General features: G+C 46.7%; 1 protein-coding gene across 1 annotated transcript in view; it reads right to left on the bottom strand.

Annotated features, from left to right (window-relative positions):
* Positions 1–23,801, bottom strand: part of LOC149353062 (GTPase-activating Rap/Ran-GAP domain-like protein 3) — an 829,394-nt gene that overhangs the window by 770,103 nt on the left and 35,490 nt on the right. The window contains exon 2 of the mRNA XM_089582257.1: positions 17,244–17,302. The gene's annotated coding sequence lies outside the window, so the exon portion shown is untranslated. The remainder of the gene's footprint in view (positions 1–17,243; positions 17,303–23,801) is intronic.

Raw genomic sequence — 23,801 nt, 5'->3', positions numbered from 1 at the left:
CTGTCATGAGGATAAACCGTTGCTAAGTTTTCTCATTCTCGGCCCGTTTCTGCCTCGGGAACTACCTTTCGATGCCCGAGTCCCAAATGCCAGACGTGTCGCCCGGTCTATCGCTACCCTTGAGTCGACTCCTGCAGTAGAGACAGCGCAACAATTGGTTGACAGCTGTGGGATCCCCGCAATAGTGGCCGCAAATATGCACTGGCAGAATAACGTACTATTTCTTTAAACAGAATAGATTGATCCTGTCACTGACCTAGCTGTTGCCTGCAACCTCCGCAAGAATCGTTCAGGCCCCAGGCACTCTGCAAATGTGAATGAAGATCACAAAATTTTCCAAGCTTCTTCAGCACCACTTGTGGACAAGTTCGAAGTGTCTGAGGTCGCCCGGTGTATAATTTGATACGTATCTAGGCCCGCAGAGGTACAAACTGTTTTAAGCGACTGCACAAACGAAATAATTTGGTTTGAAACCGTAGATTCACGCGCATGCCATGAAGATGACCTGTTCTAACCGAAGCACTAAGCGAAGATTTAAGCGACGGAAGTCAACAAAATACTCATATGTTTTATTAGTGGTTTTTGAGGACAGGAAATGGCGATTCGTCTCACTTCTATGTGGGCCCCACAGCCGCGCTTTCAGGGGAAGGGAGGAATGAAAGAAGAAAGAGGTGCTATAGTGGAGCACTCCGGCATAATTTCGACCACCTGGGGATCTTTAACGTGCACTGACATCGCACAGCACATGAGCGTCTTTTGCGTTTCGCCTCCATCGAAACGCGGCCGCCACGGTCGGGTTCGAACTGGGGCACTCAGGCTCAGTAGCCGAGAGCCCTAATCACTCAGCCTTTGATTAGAAATGAAGGCAATCTAAATTGAAGTATGTTATTTCTGAAAAGCGCCAAATCTGCCCAGGACAAAATTTTGTACCAGATTTGGTTGTTTCTCGGAGGTGGCAAGCTGTGGTAGCTCTAAAAGAACTGCTGTAATCAGCATGTCGTGAATCGCCTACTTCTGTGAGCCGAGCGAGCTGCGTTTCTTCTTTCCTTTCCAGGCGTTCAATGAAGGTTGGCATATTTCTATTATTTATGCAAATGTCATGCAACCACAGTGATGCACATTCAACAAAAAGAATCATTTGTGATAGCCGAAGAAAGAAACACTTGCTGTTCAAACTTTCTAGAAGATTTTCATTTTTTTTTATCTGCGTCTTAACAGTCATGTCAACGATCATCCTGTATTTTACTATCTTTCCGGAATATCAATAAATATCATCCTAATACTGTACGTTACCAAACACGTGCGAAAAGTCTGTTGAGACGATCGAAGCAGCAGGTTCCTGCACATTAACAATGCTTAAGTTGAAAAATGTTGCCAGTACGGAAAAAGCATTAGGATGCGTCAAATGTCTCACGCCGACCCTTTTAAGGTACTTTTTCCCCTTGCAATCACATAAGACCGCACGAAATATTACGTTTATTACGTACGCTAGAGCCGCTTACTTTGCTCACTGCTAACGAGTGGTAAGATAGATTGATATTTACATTGGTGGTTAAATTATGCCGACCAACACTGCCGGAGCTATGGTAATGTTGCAAAGACCAGCGCACTTATATTAAGGATAGCCCACCTTATTTCGTCGATGAATGTGGAGCTTGCAGTCTTTCGTTGTGGACTTGATTTTGGAATTGAACTACCTACTCAAAACTAGCATGTGCTAGCTGCTCGGAGGCGGCGTTATACAAGCCTTGTACTCTGTCTAGTGGTGTGCAGATCAAATGCAAACAATATGCAAAATACAAAAAAGAAATTTTTTGCCCCGACCTGGTAGGCCTAGAAGTATGGAATAAATGCGGTTGTGGCGCAGAAACTACTCTGTTTACTATCAGATTGTCCCTTTTTGGCATCGACATACGAGATGGATTTCGCACCCAAGCAAAATCACGTTAACACGTGTCTGCAGGAACGGAGTACCAGTTCTTTCTCGGGAAAAGTAAGCTGCTTTGGCAATTTTAACTCAAGTGTCTTTCAGATTTCAGACATATGTTAAGGCCTGCCTTCTAAAAATGTTTACGAATAATCGCTTTCCTGGAATTTTCCTTGCTCGCCAGTTAGTGCGGACCAAGCCCTAAAAAAAATAGTGGAGAGAAAAGAAATTAGCACGGTTCGTATCCGGTGATAATGTAGCCAGTGTGCGGAAATAAAGTTTTACGCAGACCTTGTTTAAGTTTCATTTGGGTTTAGTTCTGTTTGTGCTGATATATCTGTTGCCAGTGCTGTTTGGACAGCCACACTTTAGCGTAACTGACTTCTGTTATCGACCGCAGGGGTTCGTAGTGTTTGTGTCAGACAGAAAAAACAAACAAACATAGTCGCCGCGTGAAAAAAAAACAAAAAATAAGATAACTGAAGCGGTGGCCACGGGGCTCTTTGACTGATAGGGGCCCTGCTGGGATGCAACAAGAGCCTTAATTCTTTATTGATTCAATAATTTGTTTCCTCCTCCTCCCAGGTGCTCGACCTGAGCATCCTGGCACGCGCAGATAAGCGGAGGTTGGGAAGTGAATGAGTTAGTCTGCAAGGTAGGTAGGCGTAGACCGGTTTCCTGTCTAAATTTGGTGCATTGTTCTGTGGGCTATGGTGCATATGGAGGTCAGTGAGTAGGTAGTGTCTGTGGGCTCTGCGCCAGTATGTACTGTTCTGGTGCGTAGTGAAAGAGTGTGGGTAGTCTGCATGAGTTCAGGATGGTCGTGCGCCGATCTTAGAGGGACTCCGGTGCCTTAGAGGGTCATCTGTCAGACCCCGAGAGCGATCGGCATGGTGTAGCGTCGCATGCCAGGGCATGCGTTAATGCGTTTTTGAAACTGTGTAGTTGTCCGGAATCCTCTGAGCAGGCAACCCTCCGATAAAAGAAAGTGCATAAGAATGGCGCTGCATCTGACTCTCCTGGTCCCTCGGCCTCCTGGATACAGGCCCCTGGCTCCTCACTCCAGCAAAACGAAATGCTTGGCGCTAGGTTTTCGTCTGTTTACCGGGTGCATATTGCGCGGAATGGTGACATGGGGATGACGGATATTGTCGGAAAGGTGCTTCGTAGTTTTCAGAAGCAGAAGCAACAAGGTCAATAACTCATTGTTATTCATCTTGTAGTCATCGAACAAGGCGGTATGGCGGTGCAGACAGGCAGGCAACTCTTGGAAGCAATATTCCCTGGGAAAGAGAAGTAAGTGCCTGCAGTGGGGACGCCTCAACGCTGGAGAAGAGGGGAATGGTTTCCGGCGATACCATGAATAGAGCACCGAGCCTGGCTAAAATGATGAGGATGCCCTACTACACGGTCATCGTGGCGCCAGTTGGTAAATAATTTAGGTGTCCTTTAACGAGCGCGGAAAAGTAGTGGCGATAGCGAACCCGCTTAAGAACACTTGTATTTTCAAAAGAATATAGTGCAAAAACTGTAATCACTCCTTATCTGGTGCCCTTTGAAAAGAGGTCTGTAAGGAAATAAAAACGAAATGAAATAGTTATATATTGAGCTTCTGCATATTTTTGCAGCCACAGCAGGAGTTCGGTTATGTTAGGGTAACTTATCGCGCAAATTTCAGATCGTTGCGCAATTTTCCCGCGCATTTTTTATTTTTTTGCCTCCAGCGCTTGGTTTTTCTCCGGACGGCGTCTTTGCTGAATACGTTAAGAAACACCACAAAGGGGAAAAAAACAAAACATGGTGTCCTGTGTTTTAAGAGGAGCAGCTTGCTTTCTTTCCATGTTTCTTAGGGGTGCAGCGCAGTCTTGCGCACAAGTTCGTGCCACTTCCGTGTTAGCTGTAACCGAAGCCTGTGTTCGCTGTAACCGAAGTTTATGTTCGCTTTAACCGAAGTACGTGTTCGCTGTAACCGAAGTACGCGTCCACATTTATTCGTTGGCTCAGTCCACGGCCCGATATGCATCGTGACGACCACGTAGCCTTCATCTGTAATGAGTCAGAGTTCATTAAAGGCAGAACTGTAACAACGGGCCCGACTGTACAATAACTTGGGTATAGAGCCGCGGCCGTATGAATTTCCTTTGGAATTGAGTAGGGAAAAAGGCCGGAAAGACTGCATGACATGTCATTAACAGGCTTGCTTTGCATGAAAAGGACTATCGAATAAGTACAAAAGCGGGCACGGTTTACTTTCTTTTTTTTGCAAAAAAAGGTTCATGACATGGTGGGCTGAGAGGTGTCATAATACGTATTATATGCAATTCACTTTATTTATGCGCTGCCAGTCGTCGCCCGGATAATCTATTAGTGGTTGCTGTCCTTGAGAAAAACCTGGCCTCTTATTAGGAAAGGGGAATCGCTGCCTTGAAAGACGCAGGCCATTTTGGCGCTGGAATGCGTGCGGTTCCGATCGGTCTTTCGAAGAGCTTTATATTCCGCCTGTGCGTCACAAAATATTCATTCTTTAGCACTGTCGCCAAATAACGTGCGCTCGAGGTGCTGATACATCCATGCTGTAATAAACGCAACCAAAGACCAGAATCGCGGAATGGGACCGCTGCGAGGGCTGATCAAAGCGTAATGGGGGCGTTTTTAGGACTAGAGGAGGAACGCCTTTTGCTGAGGTTCAAAATACTGTTAATAAAGAAAAATACGGCCGAAATATGATTGCGCGTCCTTTCAGTTCTCGAATTCCGTGCCGTAATTTGACTTCGAGTGACGGCGACGTTCGGCAGCCTAACCATTCATTGATCTTTACTGCGTGTCTATTTCCTTCCGTCAATCCTAGAGACACGCTGTGTGACAGCGCGCCCTAAGAGCGACGTCAGAAGAAACGGCTCCAGTCGCTTTTACTTTTTCGCGCGCTTCCTTTCCGAGTGCGCTCAAGCACCGAAATAGCAGCGCGCCCCGTCGCCTGCGTGCTTGAGATTATCTCGATTCCTCTGTGTGAGTCGACTGTCAAGCACGCGAACAGGTCATCACTCAACCAGTGGTGGGGAGGGCGCGGGGGAGAAGGAGAGGCGTGACCGCTGCCCTTATCGATGGCGAGAAGGAATGGCTAAATCCAGCGGCAATTACGGACAGCGCCCCAGGACCGAACCAAACTCGTTAATTAGAAAAGCAGCGACGTCTCTGCGCCTTGGAGTGTTCATCTCCGGCGATCGTGGCTGCGAACACTGCGATTAATAACGCTTTTTCAAGTTTTTTTTTTTTTCGCTGGATTCGCATAGTCCGCTGATTGTTTTTGCAGTTCTAGTTCTCGTTTGAGTTGTACCCACAAAAACACAAGCATTCCATTAGGGGACAGAACAACTCACTCTGTAGTCAACAGAAGAAAATGGAAAGTAAATCATCAAGCAGAATTTTCATCGCTCAGCAGTTAGTCCAGAAGACAAAAAAAAACGATAAATTGCCACGCACCGCCCGAAAAATAAATAAGTGAGTTAAATTATGTGATGGCTGATAACTGCCGCTCAAGTATCCCATATTTCAATTGCAGTTTACGGTCAACATTATGTACACATTACTGCGATTTTTCAGCCGTCACTTTCCTCACCTCCAGTGCCAACCAAATACACTCATTTCACAGGACTGTTGCCAGCTGGCCGTTGACGCTTGGCCGTACACAAGTGGTGCCCTGGTGAATGCGTACGCAGCCACCACGCTGCTTGCTCTCGCCTTACTTCGCTTAAATTGCGCTTCTGATGACTAGTGTAGACAGGCGGGTTTTCCTGTAGCAATGTTTTTTTTGCTCATTTTGCTACGATCAAAAGGCGAGATTCAGGGTGCATATTCACATACAAAACGGAGCCATACGTTTTAGAATTTCTAGGCTGAATATCATTTCCTGAAATGCAAAACCTTTGCCGAAAAACTGTACGACGGCAGCGAAGTTAAGCTGTATAGAAAGCAAATGAAAAATTTCGGACGGAAGAGCTGTCGGGGTGCGCCACAGCACCCTATACCGCCGTGTGAAAGGTCCAGCGTGTCATCTATAGATCAACCTGCAAAAGCTTTATCGAAGGGGCGGAAATGACAAGCCCTAGTTTTTTTTTTTTTTTTTTAGAAATATTTCATTTATGCCGCTCGCTATACCTCTCAACCAGCTTTGCAGATCGTCTGAAACCAGCCGGACAGGTAAGCACTCTTCTCGGGATCGCCCGGGAAATGTTTGAAAAACGATTCCCACTGATTAAGGTTAAGCAACAGGTAAACCTAATTAAACAGGATTACTGGACAGGGCTCATGAGAAATCAGCAAGACACAGTAAAATTCGACATCATGGAATCACAGCGCTTGCAGACGAGTACACAGAGGACACACACACACACAACGTTCTCGTCTGCAAGCGCTGTGATTCTATGATGCCTGACAAGCCAACTAGCCCAGCAACATATCCTTCAACAGTAAAGTTGCTCGCCTAAAACTAAAATTTTATTATTGCGTGCCATGATATATCGGGAGTTTCGCCAGAGATATTTTGCAATGTTTAAATATCGGCTTTTTTAGTTAGAAGAGCTCTTCTTTCGGCATAGCGTGCATTCTCAGTGGTGTAGCGCATGATAATGCAGACGTGCTAAATTTGGCCATTTCGACGTGCACTGGAAGGTTTGCTTCGCCTGGAAGCTTCTCCAAAGCGCATGCATTTGGTGCGATGAATTGCGGTGCATTTTCGTGCGAACTGATATGGATATTACTTACGGGCGACTACAGGCCTCTCAATAAATAAGGAGACGAACAGCAGTCGTTCAAAAGTCCACTACTCATTATTAGTTAACCAGCCTACTAATTAGAACGTCTTACTTGCATTCTGATGCACTACGCCGCTGACAATGCTGTGCCCAAAAAAGCGCTCTTGTAACTCTGAAAGCTTTTTTTTTTTTTTTAATTGCGGAACATCTTAGGTGAAGCACTCGGTGTTTAACGACGACACAGGAAAAGGTAGCAAAAAAGAAAAACGAAACCAGAAATATCAGAGGCAGAAGAGCAGTAAAGGGCAAACGCCGCCATATGCATCGGTTGTTACGTTAAAAGGGCATTAAGGTGGAATACTAAGTCAAACTACATATATAATTATTGTCGCATAATAGCAACTATGTCATCGTTGCCGAAAACGGAGCTCTCATAAGCCATAAAATTGCGTAAAAGCGAAGTACATGTGGCGACGCCACTCACGTATTCCTGGAGCTGTTCCTGGTGACGTGGTGTCTCCGTTCACCATGATTGGGCCGCCGCTTTCCCGTACAGCGCTAGTTCGACGTCAGCGGGCAAGTACCATCAGAGAATCGACCGCGTCTTATTGGCACTACGCTTGTATAATTGTCTTTTATACGCGTGGTGCGAGAGGTTGGTATGCAGATAAGCACGCGCGTCCCAAGACGTTGCCTCTCGGGGAATTTAGACACGCGTACTGCGTCCCCAGAAACAACCCTCCGCCTCAGTGGATTACGGCATGGTAAATAGGTCTGGTTACTTTTATAAAATAAGCCAATAGCCTAAAGAATCACAAGATAGAATATTACTGTCGCTACACCGACTCGGAAAGAGCTCTGTTTCACCACCAACCTATGTTACAGGCAGCATGAATTCATATCAAAGAACGTTTTCTCCATTGTGAAGTCACCGATTTGCACAGTCCAAAGCACAAATCAACATGACCGCAAAAAAAAAAAAAAAGAAGAGAGAAACCAGCAATAAGGCCCCGTCAACTTCATCAGGATACAAAGAAAAAAAACACAAACGAATATACGTCAGCCGCGATGCAAGCAGCGGCGAAATTTATTCACGGTTGGCATTCAGGACAACGAATTATTCTTAAATATTCCTCAAATAGTGCGCAGCCCGCGACGAATTGACCATCACGGCGTATGCTTCCTCGCTGTATGGGCACAAATAATCACAGCTAGTTTTCGAAATGACAAGCACACCCCAAAATGCACTCGGGCAGGCAGTATATACGTAACAACATTCACAACTTCGTAATCTGTCGAACTTACTTTTGCACACTACTTATGAAAAATGGGTGGAACGAGGAGTGATTCAAACAGACAGACGATGACAGGCTGTAGTTTTGTTCCCCGACACCTCCTATTATTTCACGAATATTACTTTCCTGGCCCTGTAAGACATTGTACCCGCACTACAGAGGCAGTTTCTGCATCAGAGCACATTTTCGACTCCTTTTCTTGATTTTAACAACCACTGACGCGAATGAATGCTGAACTACCTTGGCTCGATGCTGAAACAGGTCCAACAGCAAATCTCTTTCCTCACTCTCTGTGCGATGTCTTTCCTGTTGACGCGGAAGTGCACAGGACTGCGCCAAATCGCTCCGCTCGCTTGCTATGCAATTTTCATTGCCTAAAACACTAACCTACTGACGTCCACTCACGCACGGCGCACTGATATACATCGATGGAAAAATTCACACTGCTGGTGGATCCCGTCTGACCACGGAAAATCACTGAACATGAAAGCGTTGACGAATGCTTCGATATGCAACCCTCTATCCGTCCGGAGATCTACGAGCCGCTTTCGCTGCCCTGGCGAGACTTGGAAGACTCCTTGTCACGTGACGCAGGCCTGGTATTCTCTCTCTATTTGAGCGGAGAGCCAAAAACGCAACTACATCATAAAAATTATGTTAACTTTATGAAATTTAGTGGGCGATATGAACTCAGAGGGGTTTCAGGAGTTTCATTCGCAGTTTTATCAAGGACGCGACCACTATTCCGCTTTTTACCACCCCCACCGCCCCCACTTAGAAAAAAACGTTGACAGTGTTTCCCAGGGATAATCTATCCATATTTCTAAGTTGGATATTTCCTCTTAATGTGCCTTTAAATTTACCACACATCAGCTAACCATTGTGAGTGAAAATACCTCAGTTATTTCTCCACCACGGTCACATGTAGACAGATTGCTAACGCATGTACGGTCGCACATAATGTTTATGGGCACACACCTAATACATTTTACTGGTGCACTCCTAGCGGTTCCGCCTTTGTCTGTAGACGTGGTTAAAGAGAGCAGCGCGGATCAAAGCTGGGGTTCGTCTAAGACATTCCTCTGGCATGCGAGAAGTTGTAAATACTTTCTCACAAGAAAAATGTCTAAGGAAGCTCTAGCCTTCCGAGTGGTGAAAACATAGAGCTCCTCGCTTTCAAGAGGTTCGGAACGGTGGCGATGTGTACCGAATCACACAGAAAAGCTCAGAAGCAACCTCCTCGATCTCCTTGCTCTTGACAAAGGTTGTATATACTTGTGCCAGAAAAGGCGGCGTATCAATATGTAGCTTCAGGAATGCTTTCTTTCGCGCGCGCATGCCATCTCTAGCAATTTGGCATCCTCCGAATATCCAATGGACGTACTCTCGATTTAGAAGCGTGCTTCGATCAAAGGGCAGAGGTTAAAGCAGGATATTTGTTACCCTTTTAGTACTGCAAGATTCGCTGCATAAATAAGATCCGTTTATTTCTTTTATTTAAATGGCAACAACGCTGTGTTGTATTCTGTTGACAGCAGCAACTAAGCCGACACATGAAGCCGGGCCTAGCTTGCAAGTTTTTAGGCGTAAGCATCGCAGACTACAAGTATCAACATACGTCGTCTTTTCTCTTCCTAATTTTTCGTTTTCTTTCTCTTAGCTTCCGCTCTCCATTGAGGCAGATCTCAAGAAGACGAACAACAAGGAGCAAGGAGAATATAATGCAAGGGCCTGACAAGAAGGCTGCTGGATATAACATGTTCTTCGGGACGCCGCTCGAGCGACGTCTGATGCCGGAGGACCGGAAGCTCGTCTTCGCGATAACAAAAGTGCAGCGGCCAATGCGCCGTTGCCGGCCGCGTGGCACAAAAGGAAGTTTCTTCAAAAGTAGGCGACCTTGTTTCCTTCAAGACGGAGACAAACAAGTCGGCGGATTAGAGCGAAAACCAAAAATCAAAGAAAAACCGAACGAAAGGCCCCTAAAAATGCACAGTGCCACCACGGTGACTAATCGGCAATCGACAACGCCAAGAACAGCTACCTTTCTAAGCAGATCATTTGTAACAAAAACAGCTTAAGCAGAGCAACCCCGAGTGCGTTGTAAAAATACAGGAGAAGTAAAAAAAAAATCGAAGCGGTGATCAGGCCGTGCTTCGCACTTATTTTCTCGAACAGAATTCGACTGCTGTGTTTTTTTTTTCCCCCCTTTGTTCGGCACTTTTCTGTGCAGAGTGCGCTCTTACTTTACGGAACACTTCGACTTCCAGCCGTTTCGCATGCGCTGTTTCTAGAGGACGTCTCTTTGCGTGTTGTTTTGTTTCCACGCTTCCACGAAGTCGGTGCTTTCTTTTGAAGTCAAGAGCGACGTGAACTCTTGAATGGTCGCTGCGCCGCCTTTGACTTCCATCGAGAAGGAAGCAAGGAAGGCCGGGAGAGCACTGAATGGGCCGCCAGGCTATTTACGTTCGTCTGTGCGAGCCGAGCGCAACCGCTATTCTTATTCTCCGTGTCTATTTCTCCACGTACAATAAGAAGGAGAGGGGGGGGGGGGGGGGGGTGGAGCGCGCGGCTTCTTTCGCCGGCATGGACGTATGACGACACACCAAAGCGAGCTGCTGACGCGCGCGATGCAAGTCATCACCGCAGCGCAGCCGTCGCGCGCAAACAGAGGCCCAACGACTGGCGTGTCTTTCAGAGAACCGCGCTGCACGAAACGCAGCATTCCCGACCCGAAACGAAAAAGCCGAGAGACGACCACAAAGCTTGGCCGCACGCTCGCGCCGCGCGCGAATTTTGTGTATCGCGCGCGCAAACTTCGCCTGCTCCCTTCCGTCCTCGCGTACGAGCCGGATTTGCCAGTTCTTGAAGCGCGCCAAAATGATCCGAATGAAACGCGTACAGCAAGAAGAGGGCGAAATGACTCGCAGTCAAAACGAAAACGACAAGAAAAAATGTGCGCTCGCGACCACAGAGGGTTGGATGCTGGAGGGGAGAAAGAGAGCCATTCACCAAAAAGGGACAGCGTCACATTCGTCGTCCGCAAGACGGACGACGAATCCACAAAGAAAGCTGTGCTCAGCATGTGTGCGCGTGCTCTCGCATACTGTTTCGATAGCGACATAACGACATTTTCCGGGGCCGCGACGTCAAGACATGGACCCAGGCTCGAAGCCAAAGAAGCCACAAACTCTGGCGCCGCCGGCCCCAAGTGGCGGCGGCTCGGCTCTTCGCCGTCGCTCTGGTCGCTTCGGCAACAGCGCCGTTGGAAGACGTCGCGTTTGGAAGAGCGCCTTCATCTGCGTTATCTCCGCCTTCTCTCGCTCCCTAGTCTCGCCTACGTTTCAATACTGCCCTGCAGCAGCACGCGCGGGTTTTCGCTCCGCACCCCTTCGCTGCCCCCGCTTCTCCTCCGAGGACCTCGCGGCGGGAGCGACCCGCGCAGGACCCCGAGAAAGAGAAGCGCAAGAGCTGCTGTTCCCCGTATCCCGGACGGAATCTTCCCGTCCCCAATGGGAGTCCCCCTCCCCGACGCCCCCTCCCGTTTCCCCGTTTTTCTCTGCTTTGCGCTTGTTCTCTTTCAAGCCCTGTTCGCCTAGAGTCGTTCCGCTTTTGATCCTCCGGCCGCAGTTGCGCGAGAAGAAACAAGCTCGGTCGCGAAGGGTCGCGCGCGGGCGTGGACGCCTTCTGCCGCGCAGTTTTTTTTTGTTCTTCTTTTTAATGAAAAGTTCTCGAATCACTCTTCAATGAGCGGAGCGTGCGCAGAATCGGCTCTGATCTACACGTTGTTTCTCTTCTTTTTGCATCTTTAGGCGCTTCGCCTTTGTGGAGCTCGAAGAGCGAGGTCGGCAGCGTAGTCAGAAATAAACGATCCTGCTTGCGCGTACGTGGGGTGCTTTTTGAACTTGCCATCTTGTTCAATGGGACGAGCAAAAAGCGCTATTCCGAGGCCTCGCAGCACCGCGCTGGGAGGAGGTCTGCATTCGCATTTGCCAGTCAGCTTGCGTATGCAAAGCATGTACCCCCCCCCCCCCCCTACCCCCCGCTCTTTGGCATAAAAGCCCTCGCTTATATTCCCCTCTGTGGGAGAGAGGGAGAAGAGGAGTAGTCAATCCACAATGATAACGAGGGAGGCAGTTTTTGCTTCGTGCATTTCCGGAACTCGAGAACTGTCATTTGTGACCAGCCCTGAAAAAAAAGAGAGAAAAAATAAACTGAAAATATGCTATTCTCTTACGTTTTGTTAACGAACCATAGAGCTGAAAAGCCCTCTTTTGCATTTTATTGGGGCGAGAGGGGAGGGAGGGGGGAAGGGGGGTCTCCTGAATGAGTAAATGTACAAGTGCCAGCCGTTTCTCATCGCTTTCTTCTTGTTCGCTCTATCACGTGATCTCACATCACCAAGCGGTATATCTAGCCTCAATTAGTTCACTGTTGTCACTTTCTCATGTGCATGACCACACTGCCAGAAAAATAAAATAAAGAAATCATATACTTCCGAAGTCCAGTTACCTTCACGTAACCCTGCATCAGGGAAGCCTCAAACGAACCGCTTAATCTTTGATGCAGACTTGAAACAGATATAACGCTACAAATGTTCTCATGTTAAAGCGAACATATTCGTCTCCTGCTTTCTTGTCCTTCATTTCGGGGACAGTCGTGATCGAGGACTGCCTGGAATCTCAGTGCTGACAGTACTCGCTTTTTGAGAAGGGCGGATCCCCTACGCTTGCGTAAACGTGGAAGAAACGAACCCGTCCATACCTTCCACTATGCATTTTGGTGTCCGTCTATTTGAGGTCGGCGACAATGACCAACCACTGCCAATGTTAGTAGAATGGCATGCCGCCAGGCGCCAACACCTCAACTGGGTCGCCACGGCTGCTGCGTGCAAGTGGTCAACTGAGTTCTGGTGGCATTCGATCGCCGCTGGCAGTTTGCATATTACGGAGCATTGGAGCTCCGGATGCCACTTTTGTTTTACAGCACAGTAATTGCTTTTCTACCTAATTAACAAAATGTTAAACATAAATCTGTGTTGTCCGACGGCCCTGTGTACACAAGCCCACTAAAAATATGCCTCAGCCCACTCCATAAAGGGGCTGTCGATAAAGTTGCGGCATGTCTGGGATGTTAAAGGACGCCGCTTCACGAATATCCTCCAGCAAAGATTTTTGTTTGTTTATTAGAAGGTGAGTTATGTGTAGTCAAAACTTTAATTTCAGTCTCTTCGCGCCTTTCCCTTTCCTCTCGTCAAGTTTTGCACGCTGAAAGTTCGGCGCTCCTCCACCGGGCCCACCCACTCGGCCTCACTCTCGGTTGCTGACGCGCGCGGGAATTCCCCGGGGGGCGGAGCTTCCTGACCAGCCGGAGTGACGCAGCTGACTAGCCATGGCTATGATAGCTGCGTGACGTCCGAAAGAATCTAATAGCCATCTATTAACAGACATACGCAGAAGCGTAAAACGGAGGAGGGCGCGAGTATGAAAAAGTCGCGGGAAAGTGCTCGCCAACTTTTGCGCGCGACTGTGGGTTCTCTACTGCTGGTAGAAGTGTATTATTTGGCTCAGGTGTTCATAAAAACACAATGTATACTGATTGGGCGAGTTAATGCGCTCTGCTCAGAAGGCGTTTAGGGCCCCTTTAAGCAAAGGCAGAATGTGCCAGTAAAAAATATTTACTGCCTGCAGACCTGAAAAGTAGTCCAATATTAATGAACAGACCACGCTGTTGATCTACTTATGGATAATATTGACTTGCAAAGAGCCAATACTATAGCCCGAATTCAGCGGTTTAAAATTATAACTGTGACTAAACCAGAGATGCTTGTGCCTAAAGGCACCAAGCCATGCGCAAACAGGAGTCAACTTCGCTACACAGGCACCATACGATTGCATCAAAGCTTAAGACATGGCAAGATGGCGTCGTAGCAACGCATCTCCGCGTCGTTGGGCACTCCCACTTGTAGACGTTCAGTGGTGGCTTGATGTCATCGCCATATAGCAACTGCGCTGTGATTTGCTTGCGGCCGATATGAGAACCCACGCAACCGACTGTGCTTCATTCGGCCCAACCGAGAGTGCTGACAGAAGACCAAAAGAATGTTTTGATTACTCTGTACTCCCTTCTTCTCCACCGCCTTTCATCCACTGAATCCCACTCCATTTTGTTTGTCCACGCTTAGCTGTGGCGACAGACACCTGTCCTCCGAGTTACCAGCCCCTCCATCCTCCTGTTCTGAGGCAACAAAACAATTGTCATTCTAGACTGCACTCGGTCGGCTGTCATAAAAACCGCTGCGCAACACAAGTAGTTACAGTGCCGCAAGAAGAATCTTAACCATTGTCACAATTTGTGCCAAAAACGTTTGGTTCAGTTTGGTTTATGAGGGTTTAACGTCCCAAATCGACTCAGGCTATGAGGGACGCCGTAGTGAAGGGCTCCGGTAATTTCTACCACTTGGGGTTCCGTGCACTGACATCGCACAGTACACGGGTCTCTAGAATATCGCCTCCGTCGAAATTCGACCGCCGCGACTGGGATCGAACCCGCGTCTTTCGGGTCAGCAGCCGAGTGCCATAAACACTGAGCCACCGCGGCGGCTGTGTGCCACAAGAAACCTCGCGTCTAACGCATAGGCTGCGTGCAGCTCTACTTCAACGGTGGACTCTCTAGGTAGTTTTTTCTTGTTTCGCCTTACGTGACAACAAACTGCTCGGACAGCTAGTTTCTCTGCCTAGATCTGTTGTCACCGCCTGCCTTAGGATAGGTGACCCAAACAAATTTTCCACCGTTACAGACAGCTAGAGAACACTTCGTAGTCACCGCATTAGTGCGTATCAAACTGACATTACAAGCGCAGTGAGTTACGAGGAAAAAATTCGCTTCTTCGCTTCATGTTTTGAAATTTACTATACCATTTCGGGCCATTCTTTCACTCCATGTTTTCAAGCTTATCATATTGTTCGAGTTATCTCCCGCGGCAGTGCCGTTGTTCCGTGCGGTCGCTATTAAAAAAAGCGTGGCTGTGGAAAAAAGTGACGCGCTGACGAATGATTTCTATTTCGATGATGATTATTATCGCCTCCTTTAAAATACGCCCCTATTTTGACTTCTTTCCGCCAGGCTTGGCAGAAGCTGGCATTAAAACAGCGCTTTCATGAAAAACAATTATGCTAGTGGACACCTCTCGAGGCGTTAACGCCAGACGAGTAACACCGCTGTGATGAACACTGTCGATGCGGGCTGAAAGCCATTGAAAGTCGGGAAGGTATTTCTGGAGCCAGTGCAGAGTAGCCTGAAATCAAGGAAAAAGCGTGGTGGGATGCAGGAAATGCTTGAGCAATCCTCCTTCGCGCGGCCAGATTAATTGAATTCAAGTGAGGTGTACGCCAAATGCAATAACCCCCAGTGTGTCATCCTCTTCAACGGCTGTTCGGCTGCTTCGCAAGCTCTGTTCGCTCAATTTTTACTCAACAAAAGCGCTTAAAATTAAGGTATTGAATTGGCATACAAGGCGCGCGCGCACACACACACACACACACACACACACGCACACGCACACGCACACGCACACGCACACAGACGCGAAAGCAAAAGCAGCAGTGCAGCACACACTTTGAGGACATTGTGATTCTGTACGCCAGTTTCTGTGTGCGTGCGCATGAGTGTATATGTGTGAAAAAATAAAGGAAGCGCGCTGCAGGTTGCACCGAGTCCTAATAACAAGACCATCAAAGGCTTGAGAAGCAGCGGTAAAGGTAAAAAAGGAGGAACTCAAGGCCGAGACAAAGAAAAGGTTTGACCTCGAAGCAAGGTTTACTTAATGTTCGGCCTAAACCTGCGACTGGGTACATTACTATTGCGGACGTCACCGAATACTGCCCTAATATAAGCTTCCTACACGCTCTAGCTCATGCCTCTCAACACTGTGATGCATTCCAGTCAAAAGCAGCGCTGGTTATCAGGCGCTCAATCATGAACACTGTAGTGCACCCAGCGGAGGCCGTCCAACAAAGTACACAAATCAAGAGACTGCATTTGAGATCGGCGAAACGGCAATCTTTCGATTACATCTAGTTTCCTCGCTCGCAAAAACAAGGTGCCTCGAATGCAACAGGGTGCTTCGAACGTTGCTAGCCTGCTCGACTGGACACTACTTTCCTGCTTTAGGCAAAACTGACGGCTGCCTGTTAGTAGCAGGCGACCGCAAAGCATCTTGTGAGAAAACGGTAAGATTGCAGCACCATATGTTACAGGCGTGCTTAACTTTCGGGGCGCATACTGCCCGTTTTGCTTTAAGTGGATTCCAATCGCGTACAACCGGCCAGCAAAAGTAAGGCAAGCATGCCCGCGCAGGCTGCAACATCCTTATCATCGCAACACATATCTTTACGGCGCTGCGCCATTCCAAACTGGTATGAAGCAAACAAAAGAGCCAGAGGAGGCACAACTTCTCCCTTTCTGAATCATCCTTAGTTCACTGCAAGCACGTGCGCATACTTCGCAACACCGCCTACGCTCAACGAACGCAGCTGCGTAGGCAGTGAATAACGTTGGTGCTTTTCCCAGCCGGGTTTGATCACTACAGAGGCTCGAGAAACCTTGCGAAATGCCTCGCAGCTACATTACCTCGGTGTGCTGGCGCACAATGTATGTATCTTCTTGCACCGCCTACGCCAGGTTCATGCCCTTTGCAGCGCGCCCGACTGAGAGGTCTGAGAGAGAGGAACTCCACAGTCTGCGTGAAGACTATCCGCACACCTCGGCACTGTGTTTATTTCTTTTTTTATATCGCTTATACTGAACCCTTAAGCGCTCTCAAGTTGGAAATGTGGCGTGCAACATCGATTTCGTTTAGACGCCTCCCGAATGAGCCTACATATCCGCCATGTTGGCTTCAAAGGCTTGCCTTAATCTCTCTTAACTTTTTCTATACCTGTAAAAAGTAATTTTTACACAATTAAACAATAGACGCTCCCTTTCACCTCCCACTATAGGAGGCTAACGCGTGCTCTCATACTTTGCACGCTAGAGTCTAGTACCTATCTAAAGTGAAAGTAAGTTAAGTTAGTTCTGACGCACACTTCCGAAGTTTGTTAATTAACCCCAGTCTGTCGAACGTAGCCAACGCACGTTGATAGAATCACTAGGCCCCTGAATGTCCCGGCTGAAACTTTACAAAACCGACCGAACTTCCCTTCATTGCCTTCGGGTTGAGCAAACCGCTGGAAAGGCGCGAATGATAAGCAAACGTGGACAGTAATTACTTACTTAAACGAATGCCACTGACGCACTCGCAGCCACTCCTTCCCAAGAGACGAACGGTCCACCTGCACAAAAAGGAAAAATGTTGCAGGGCGCCATTTAATGCATGAGGTTCAACCCTTATACTCGAAGCAACGCTGCCGCCGCGTCAGACAGCTTTTTGCGCCAAAAAATTTAGCGCTCGAAACGACTGTTTGTCTGTGCTTCGGTCTTTCGAAATGCGAACGCCTTGAACTGCAATCAAGCACAGTCTCTTAATTGCGAGCGAACTACGATAAAGCATTTTTCGCCGTTGGTGCGCGCGCGGGAACTTGCTCGATGCTGTGAGAGGTGAAATTGCACGCTGAAAAAATTTACCGCGTTAGAATGACGAGTTGGGTGCGTCGGTGTTTGGAGAATATTCTCATGGAACAGCGCAAGAAAGACGAAATTCAGAAAGGGGTGCCCTGTTGTGTCGCGTGCGTTGTGTCGCCTTCCCTCCGTCTCTCTCTCTCTCTCTTTTTTTTTTTTTTGCGCTGTCTCCGCCACAAAAATTTGCATGTCTCGTCAGGACGACAGATACTTTCATAGACAGATTAGGGGTGCTTTGAGAGCTGCAAAGCACGCAGTGCTTTCTCTCCCTGTGGCGACTGCCCCCTATGGAGAAACCGCTGCTGAGCAGAACCCCTCGCTAGGCACCACCTCTGCGGTGTTTACTTTGTTTATACCGCCGATTGGCTTGAAGGGAGGCAGGCTAGCCCCGCCGCCTGGTACTGGTCATCGTCCAAGTCTTTTTTGAACAAAATACTGGCGTTTGTTGAGCTCCTAAATTACAAATTTTGATTAGCAAACGTCAGAGGAACTGTCTCGGCAGCCTTCGATTAGTTTTCGAAGTAGCAGGAACGGACTGGTTTTTTTTTTTTTTCATAATAATTATTTCAACAGTGCATGCTACACAAGGACACAAGACGAGGAAACACACACACGAGCGCTGACTGCAACTTTTTTTTTACAGGTGGTGCGCATACAGCAGTCTCGTCGACTACAGCTTGAAGCCACAGCCTGAAACTGTGATCGAAACTGACTCAGACTCTGGTTTTGATGCAAAGTTTGAAGAATTACGCCGATAATGAGAGCTAAAGGCGTTCGATTCTCAAAGCCTAGATTTCGACTTCACAATCAAATTTTCGTTTCATCACAATTCTTCATGCGTGACATCACAAGCTTCGCTTCACAGCTGCATCTGCGTCTACGTGTGTGCCATGCCCAACGTTGTCGGGGAAAAAATTTGGAAAATTGGAAAATTGTAAGGTACTAGTATAGAAGTATTCAAAGCAGTAGTCCATTCATCTGATGTATAGCAAAATCTTCCTTTTGAAGTGTTTCCATCGCTAGCATCGAACAGTTAAGACCGCCATAGAAAACCAATGGAGAACGGTTTTGACGATAGCAGATACATTAATAGAAAAGAAAATACAAGACTGCCGTCGGGTGATCTGCGGGTATACTGATTGTTATAGTGAAATCTTACATTATATGAAAAAAAATTGCGTTCATAAACGGTTTCCCGCTCAAAAATGCTTTTGTCCAGAAATTGTTGCGTATATGAATATGTCGCTGGCTGTGCTCTTCGCGCGTTCTCTTGTCTATGCCTTTAATAAAACCATGAAAAACTGAAAACCTCCACCCACGATCGCACTCCAAGGTAAGGCTCAGGATTTGAAAGTTATATTTTTTTCTCAATCTGCCTTTCTGACAAAACTGTGGCGGTGACACACTTACGCTACGAATCGCCTCTGGCTTCACACTCCTCAGCCTGCCACATTTTGAGGCTACGAGTTGACCCTTGCCATGAATCGTCAGCTCGCACGACAAGGATGTACTACTTAGACCGACGAATGCTTCGTACGCGATGCCGTGGGAAGAAGGTGATGATGATGACGATGAATTTTTATGGTGCAAGGGCATCTGCGCCCAAAGAGCGCCATGGCACAAGGTATTTTTCCCCTCTACTCAAGGTGGGATCAAGGACCCATTTTCCAAGCATTCCACGCTGATTAAGCCGAGCACCAGGCCAGGGGAAGCTTGTAGCTATTGTATCAATGATGGGTACCCGGCGGCACTGGGCATCGAACCCCGCACCTCCCGCATGCGAGGCGGAACCACTAGGCAACGCTAGGCGAGAAGAAAGTGAAATGTGGCATTTTTTCACCCGGAACCTAAGAAAATGAGTTTCACGTAGTCTAAATCAGTATACAGGGTGTTTCACCTAAGACTTTCTGCAATTTTTAAAAATAAGCTATTTGAATTAGATGCGCGCTTTTTCTGGCATAGCATTGACAGTGGTGTAGTACATCATAATGCAGCTAAGCCGTGCTAACTAGCAGGCTTGTTAACCAATATTTAATAGTTAACTTTTAAACTATTACCGTTGGGCTCCTTAATTATTGAGAGGCATGTAGCCCACCGTAAGTAATGTCCATATCCGTTTTTAGAATTTCGAGAACGCGATTATCCTCGGCGCTGTGGCCCAACAAATTTTGGCTATTTCGACGCGTTAGGTTCACTGGAGAGGTTGCTTTGCCTGCAAGCTTCTGAAACCGCATGTATTTTGGCGCGATGTAGGTGAAATTTGTTGGGCCACAGCGCCGAGGATAATCACGTTCTCGAAATTCTAAAAACGGATATGGACATTACTGACAGTGGGCTGCATGCCTCTCAATAATTAAGGAGCCCAACGGTAATATTTTAAAAGTTAACTATTAAATATTGGTTAACAAGCCTGCTAGTTAGCACGTCTTAGCTGCATTATGATGTACTACACCACTGACAATGCTATGCCAGAAAAAACGCGCATCTAATTCAAATAGCTTATTTTTAAAAATTGCAGAAAGTCTTAGATGAAACACCCTGTATATGTAACAAGGCACCCATGTGGGCTAGTATATATGCTACTTCCCTTATCAAACATGAGAAGCAGTGGTCGTTGGTGTGTGTACTGAACTACTATTTGGTTTTGCCTCAGCAAAGAATGCTTGTAATATTTTTTTTCCTGGTCAAATTATTCCAACCTGATTGGACGTAACTAGAACCTGCTGCAACTAACGCTACCTTGAGTCATTGTCTCCAGGCCGTCTGCCCGATCTCGTGTAATTAATCACTAATGAGTTCTAGCACACATTTGTTATGATATATTTGATTAATTTACCCCCAGAGCTGGCGCACGAAGCTGATCATAGATCAAGTTGCCTGCTAGTTTAGAAATGATTCTCCTGGGCTCTGCGCACTTTCTGCGGTAGGCAAGTCTTAATTGCGTTGAAAATGAGAAACCATTTGTAACTATATACGTACAACGGGACATCTTACGAAAAAGTGGAAAGTTTATGAATTTCAAAACACCTAGGCTTTCAGGCTTCGTGCCTCTGTTGGAGCTAGATTGCTAGATGAAGGCTGAAGCTAGCTCTTTCTGAAGGTTTTATTTTTTTTCCCCTTCGAGGATCAATCACAAAGTGGAAATACACCCCCGGATCATCTCGCTTATGCAAAGTGGCAGAAGAACACACGATGCACCGAACATCCGTCCCATCTCTCTAATGTCCTTCGGGGCCTAAAAACAAGGCACAGAAGGGCCGTCGCAACTATTATCGGAAACAGAGGGGACCGAACCTGCGCATCTCGTGGAACGCGCTTGCGTAAGGTGGCGGAGGGGGATAGCGAACTCACCCGAAAGGAAAAGATGCATCGGCGAACGGATTGCGGACTAAACGCAGGATAGGCGCAAGCTTTCGTGGGAAATGCCATAACCTTTGCACAGTCCCAGGCAAAATTACTATGAAAAGCACCGATAATGAAACAGCTCGCTGTGTCGTGCTTCTTGTCTTGTGTCTTCGTTCATTTGGCGCAGTTCCGCTATGGGTAGTAACCAGTACGAACTCATAAAGCCGTGAGTTCTAATGAAATCATTAAGAAATTTTACAGTGCTTTAATGCATTCATATAGCGCATAAAAAGAAAGAATACAATGCGCGTAACAATTTAGAAAACGACCACATATATTTACGTGTGTAATTTGAAGGATAGCGCAAGAGGCCTTCGTCGATCCTTGCGAGACCAGTACACAATATTTATTCGAGTGGTGCAAGTGTTCATGCGCGGCATGTATACAGCATCCTGTACCTGCAAAAACATGGGTGAAATGCTAAAAAGAAAAGCGCCCGTCAATTCCGCACTCAAACTTATCGGAACGGAATGGCCCAAAACATAGAGCTTAATAGAAGAGGAGGAGCATCTGGCCTGAATGTCACGCATACGCTTTTCGTGCGTAATTAATTGAGTCCGGGGAGCGATATCGATGTACAATCAGTCGGCGAGCATACATTAGGCACTACACTTGCTTTGGAAATATGAAGCTGACTAGTCTCTCGCCATTAACTGAAATCAAAAGGAAATATAGGGTTTTTATGCATACGACCTATCCGCGATTCATACGAGCTCGAGAATACGGGTCCGTAAACTGTTATCTTTGTTCGTAAATTAGCGTGCACCCTCACGACAGTCTCTTCTGTTGGAATACAAAAACATGAATTCCACTGACTCCCACTGAACAGTAGATTTCTTCCCTTCAAGAGCCTATAAGTAGGCTAATAAGCGAGACACGCGGCGAAAGGGTTACGAACCAAAGCCTACGATTAAGGTCTTGAAAACTAACACCTATCAAGTTCAGCCGCAATTTTGCTTCTGCAAACATAAATATCGAGAAGAATTTCTACGCACACGGGCACAATTTTCTGCATCCAGGAGTTCTGCTGACATGACCAAAGCAGATATGTGGTCTGTACGAAAAATTCTCGAATGTTCGAAACATGACATGTACGCAGAAATTAGTGCTCCCGTCGGCGTTCAAAAGTTCGCGCCTGCGGCTATGAGCGGAATGGAATGTTTCTATCGTGAAATCGGGCGGAATACTGCGCTGCTACGGAATTTTCTTGAATGGCGGTAATGGCGGTATGAATATTATCGTAAAAGAACAACTGGTATCAAGTTTTCGAGGCAACTCGCTTACCAGCAGCGAGATTCTGGCCGGGTGCCTTTTTATCACGCAGCATCCAAGGCGCTTCTGTCCAAGCATTTGATGTTTCCGTTTCTCTTGTTCACAAGCGCATTTCAGCATCTCCTGCTGACACTCCGTATTTTGACCGCTTTTCATTGTGGCAGAAATTAATTTGGAAAGAATTTCCAAGGCGAAATAAAAAAAAAAAGAAACAGCTATAGTTGGACACAACTCAAGAACGAAGCGGCACATGCATTCAAAGGAGGCGTCGACCGAAGGTAGCGTGACAGGCGATTGACCACGGATTAACCTTGACGTCATGAAAATCGCCCGACTCCATTGAATGGAGAGCCTCCTCTCAGGGGCATTTGCCGCTTTGTTCTTGAGTTGTATCGGGCGATAGGAAGATTTTGTCCACTATCTTGAAATGGCAAGGTGCTTCCTGGAAAAGGTCAAGGTGATGTTTTCTTACAACTGCGATGACTTGCGTTTGCTTCTGTACCGCACTCAATGAATGGTTTCTTATACCCAGGAATGATTATCGTGAATATCTTCGGACGTAGCCTATCGCAAAAGCTCCAGACTGATTTTAATTCGCTTCTGCTTTCGATCCTCGGCGATAATAGGGATAAAAAATTTTCGCTCGTGTGAAGAATTTCAAGAACGCCGCTGAGCATCCACGATACAAAGCTGTCACAGAGTGAACCACTTCACCTACTTTACGATATCAAGAGTCGTTCCCGACCGCCTCACTTTTCCACGGTTGAATCATTCTTTATAACTATAACCTCTTTTCATGATACAATATACGATATTCTTTACTTCCATTGTCAATAAATAATGATAGAGAGGGGGGCGGGAGGGGTAAAAGCGATTACCGTTAGACAAGGTCCCACCCCCCGTAGGGTAAGGAGTCGCATGCGACGGCAGCTCTATCACTTGGGTATATCCATTCCCAGAACACTTGCACGTTTCATTTGCAGTGGAGAAAAAAAAACAAAGTCGAGATAAAAGGCATACGATTAATATTAACAAAAAGACACTTGCACCACTGTGTTCAAGTAAAAATAAGCAAAAAATAAAACGCACTTATAAATAGTTGCTCTACATGAATACGTTCATGGGTGCATAATAACGAAGGACTGTAAAAAGGAGATTTCATGGAAAAAAGTACTTGAAGAGTTTCGAGTGGCTAATGTTCTTTATGCCAATGTTTTAATCAATTAATCGATTAAGGAATGATGGAAGTTGATATGTTACCATTTGGCATCCATAGTTTCTAAAATTTTCATCCATTGTGCTTGGAAGTCTTTATTGCTGAATAACAACACGCCGTTTTTAACACATAATGGGTCTCCGTAAGGGATTTCTATGTGTTTTAAACAAATTATACCGAAGATACACTGCTGCTCCGACTCGCTCACTTAGACCTCCAAAAAGAAAATGGAGGAAGCCGCCAAGTGTAAAGTAACGCCGCAACAAATGAATATTGAATATAGAACACTCCAGCAAATAATGCACAATATTTGCCGCTAG

This window comes from Amblyomma mixtum, chromosome 3 (genome assembly GCF_055824585.1).
Source record: "Amblyomma mixtum isolate Tamu chromosome 3, ASM5582458v1, whole genome shotgun sequence".
NCBI classification, from domain to species: Eukaryota; Metazoa; Arthropoda; class Arachnida; order Ixodida; family Ixodidae; genus Amblyomma; species Amblyomma mixtum.
This window is presented reverse-complemented; position numbering and strand designations above follow the sequence as displayed.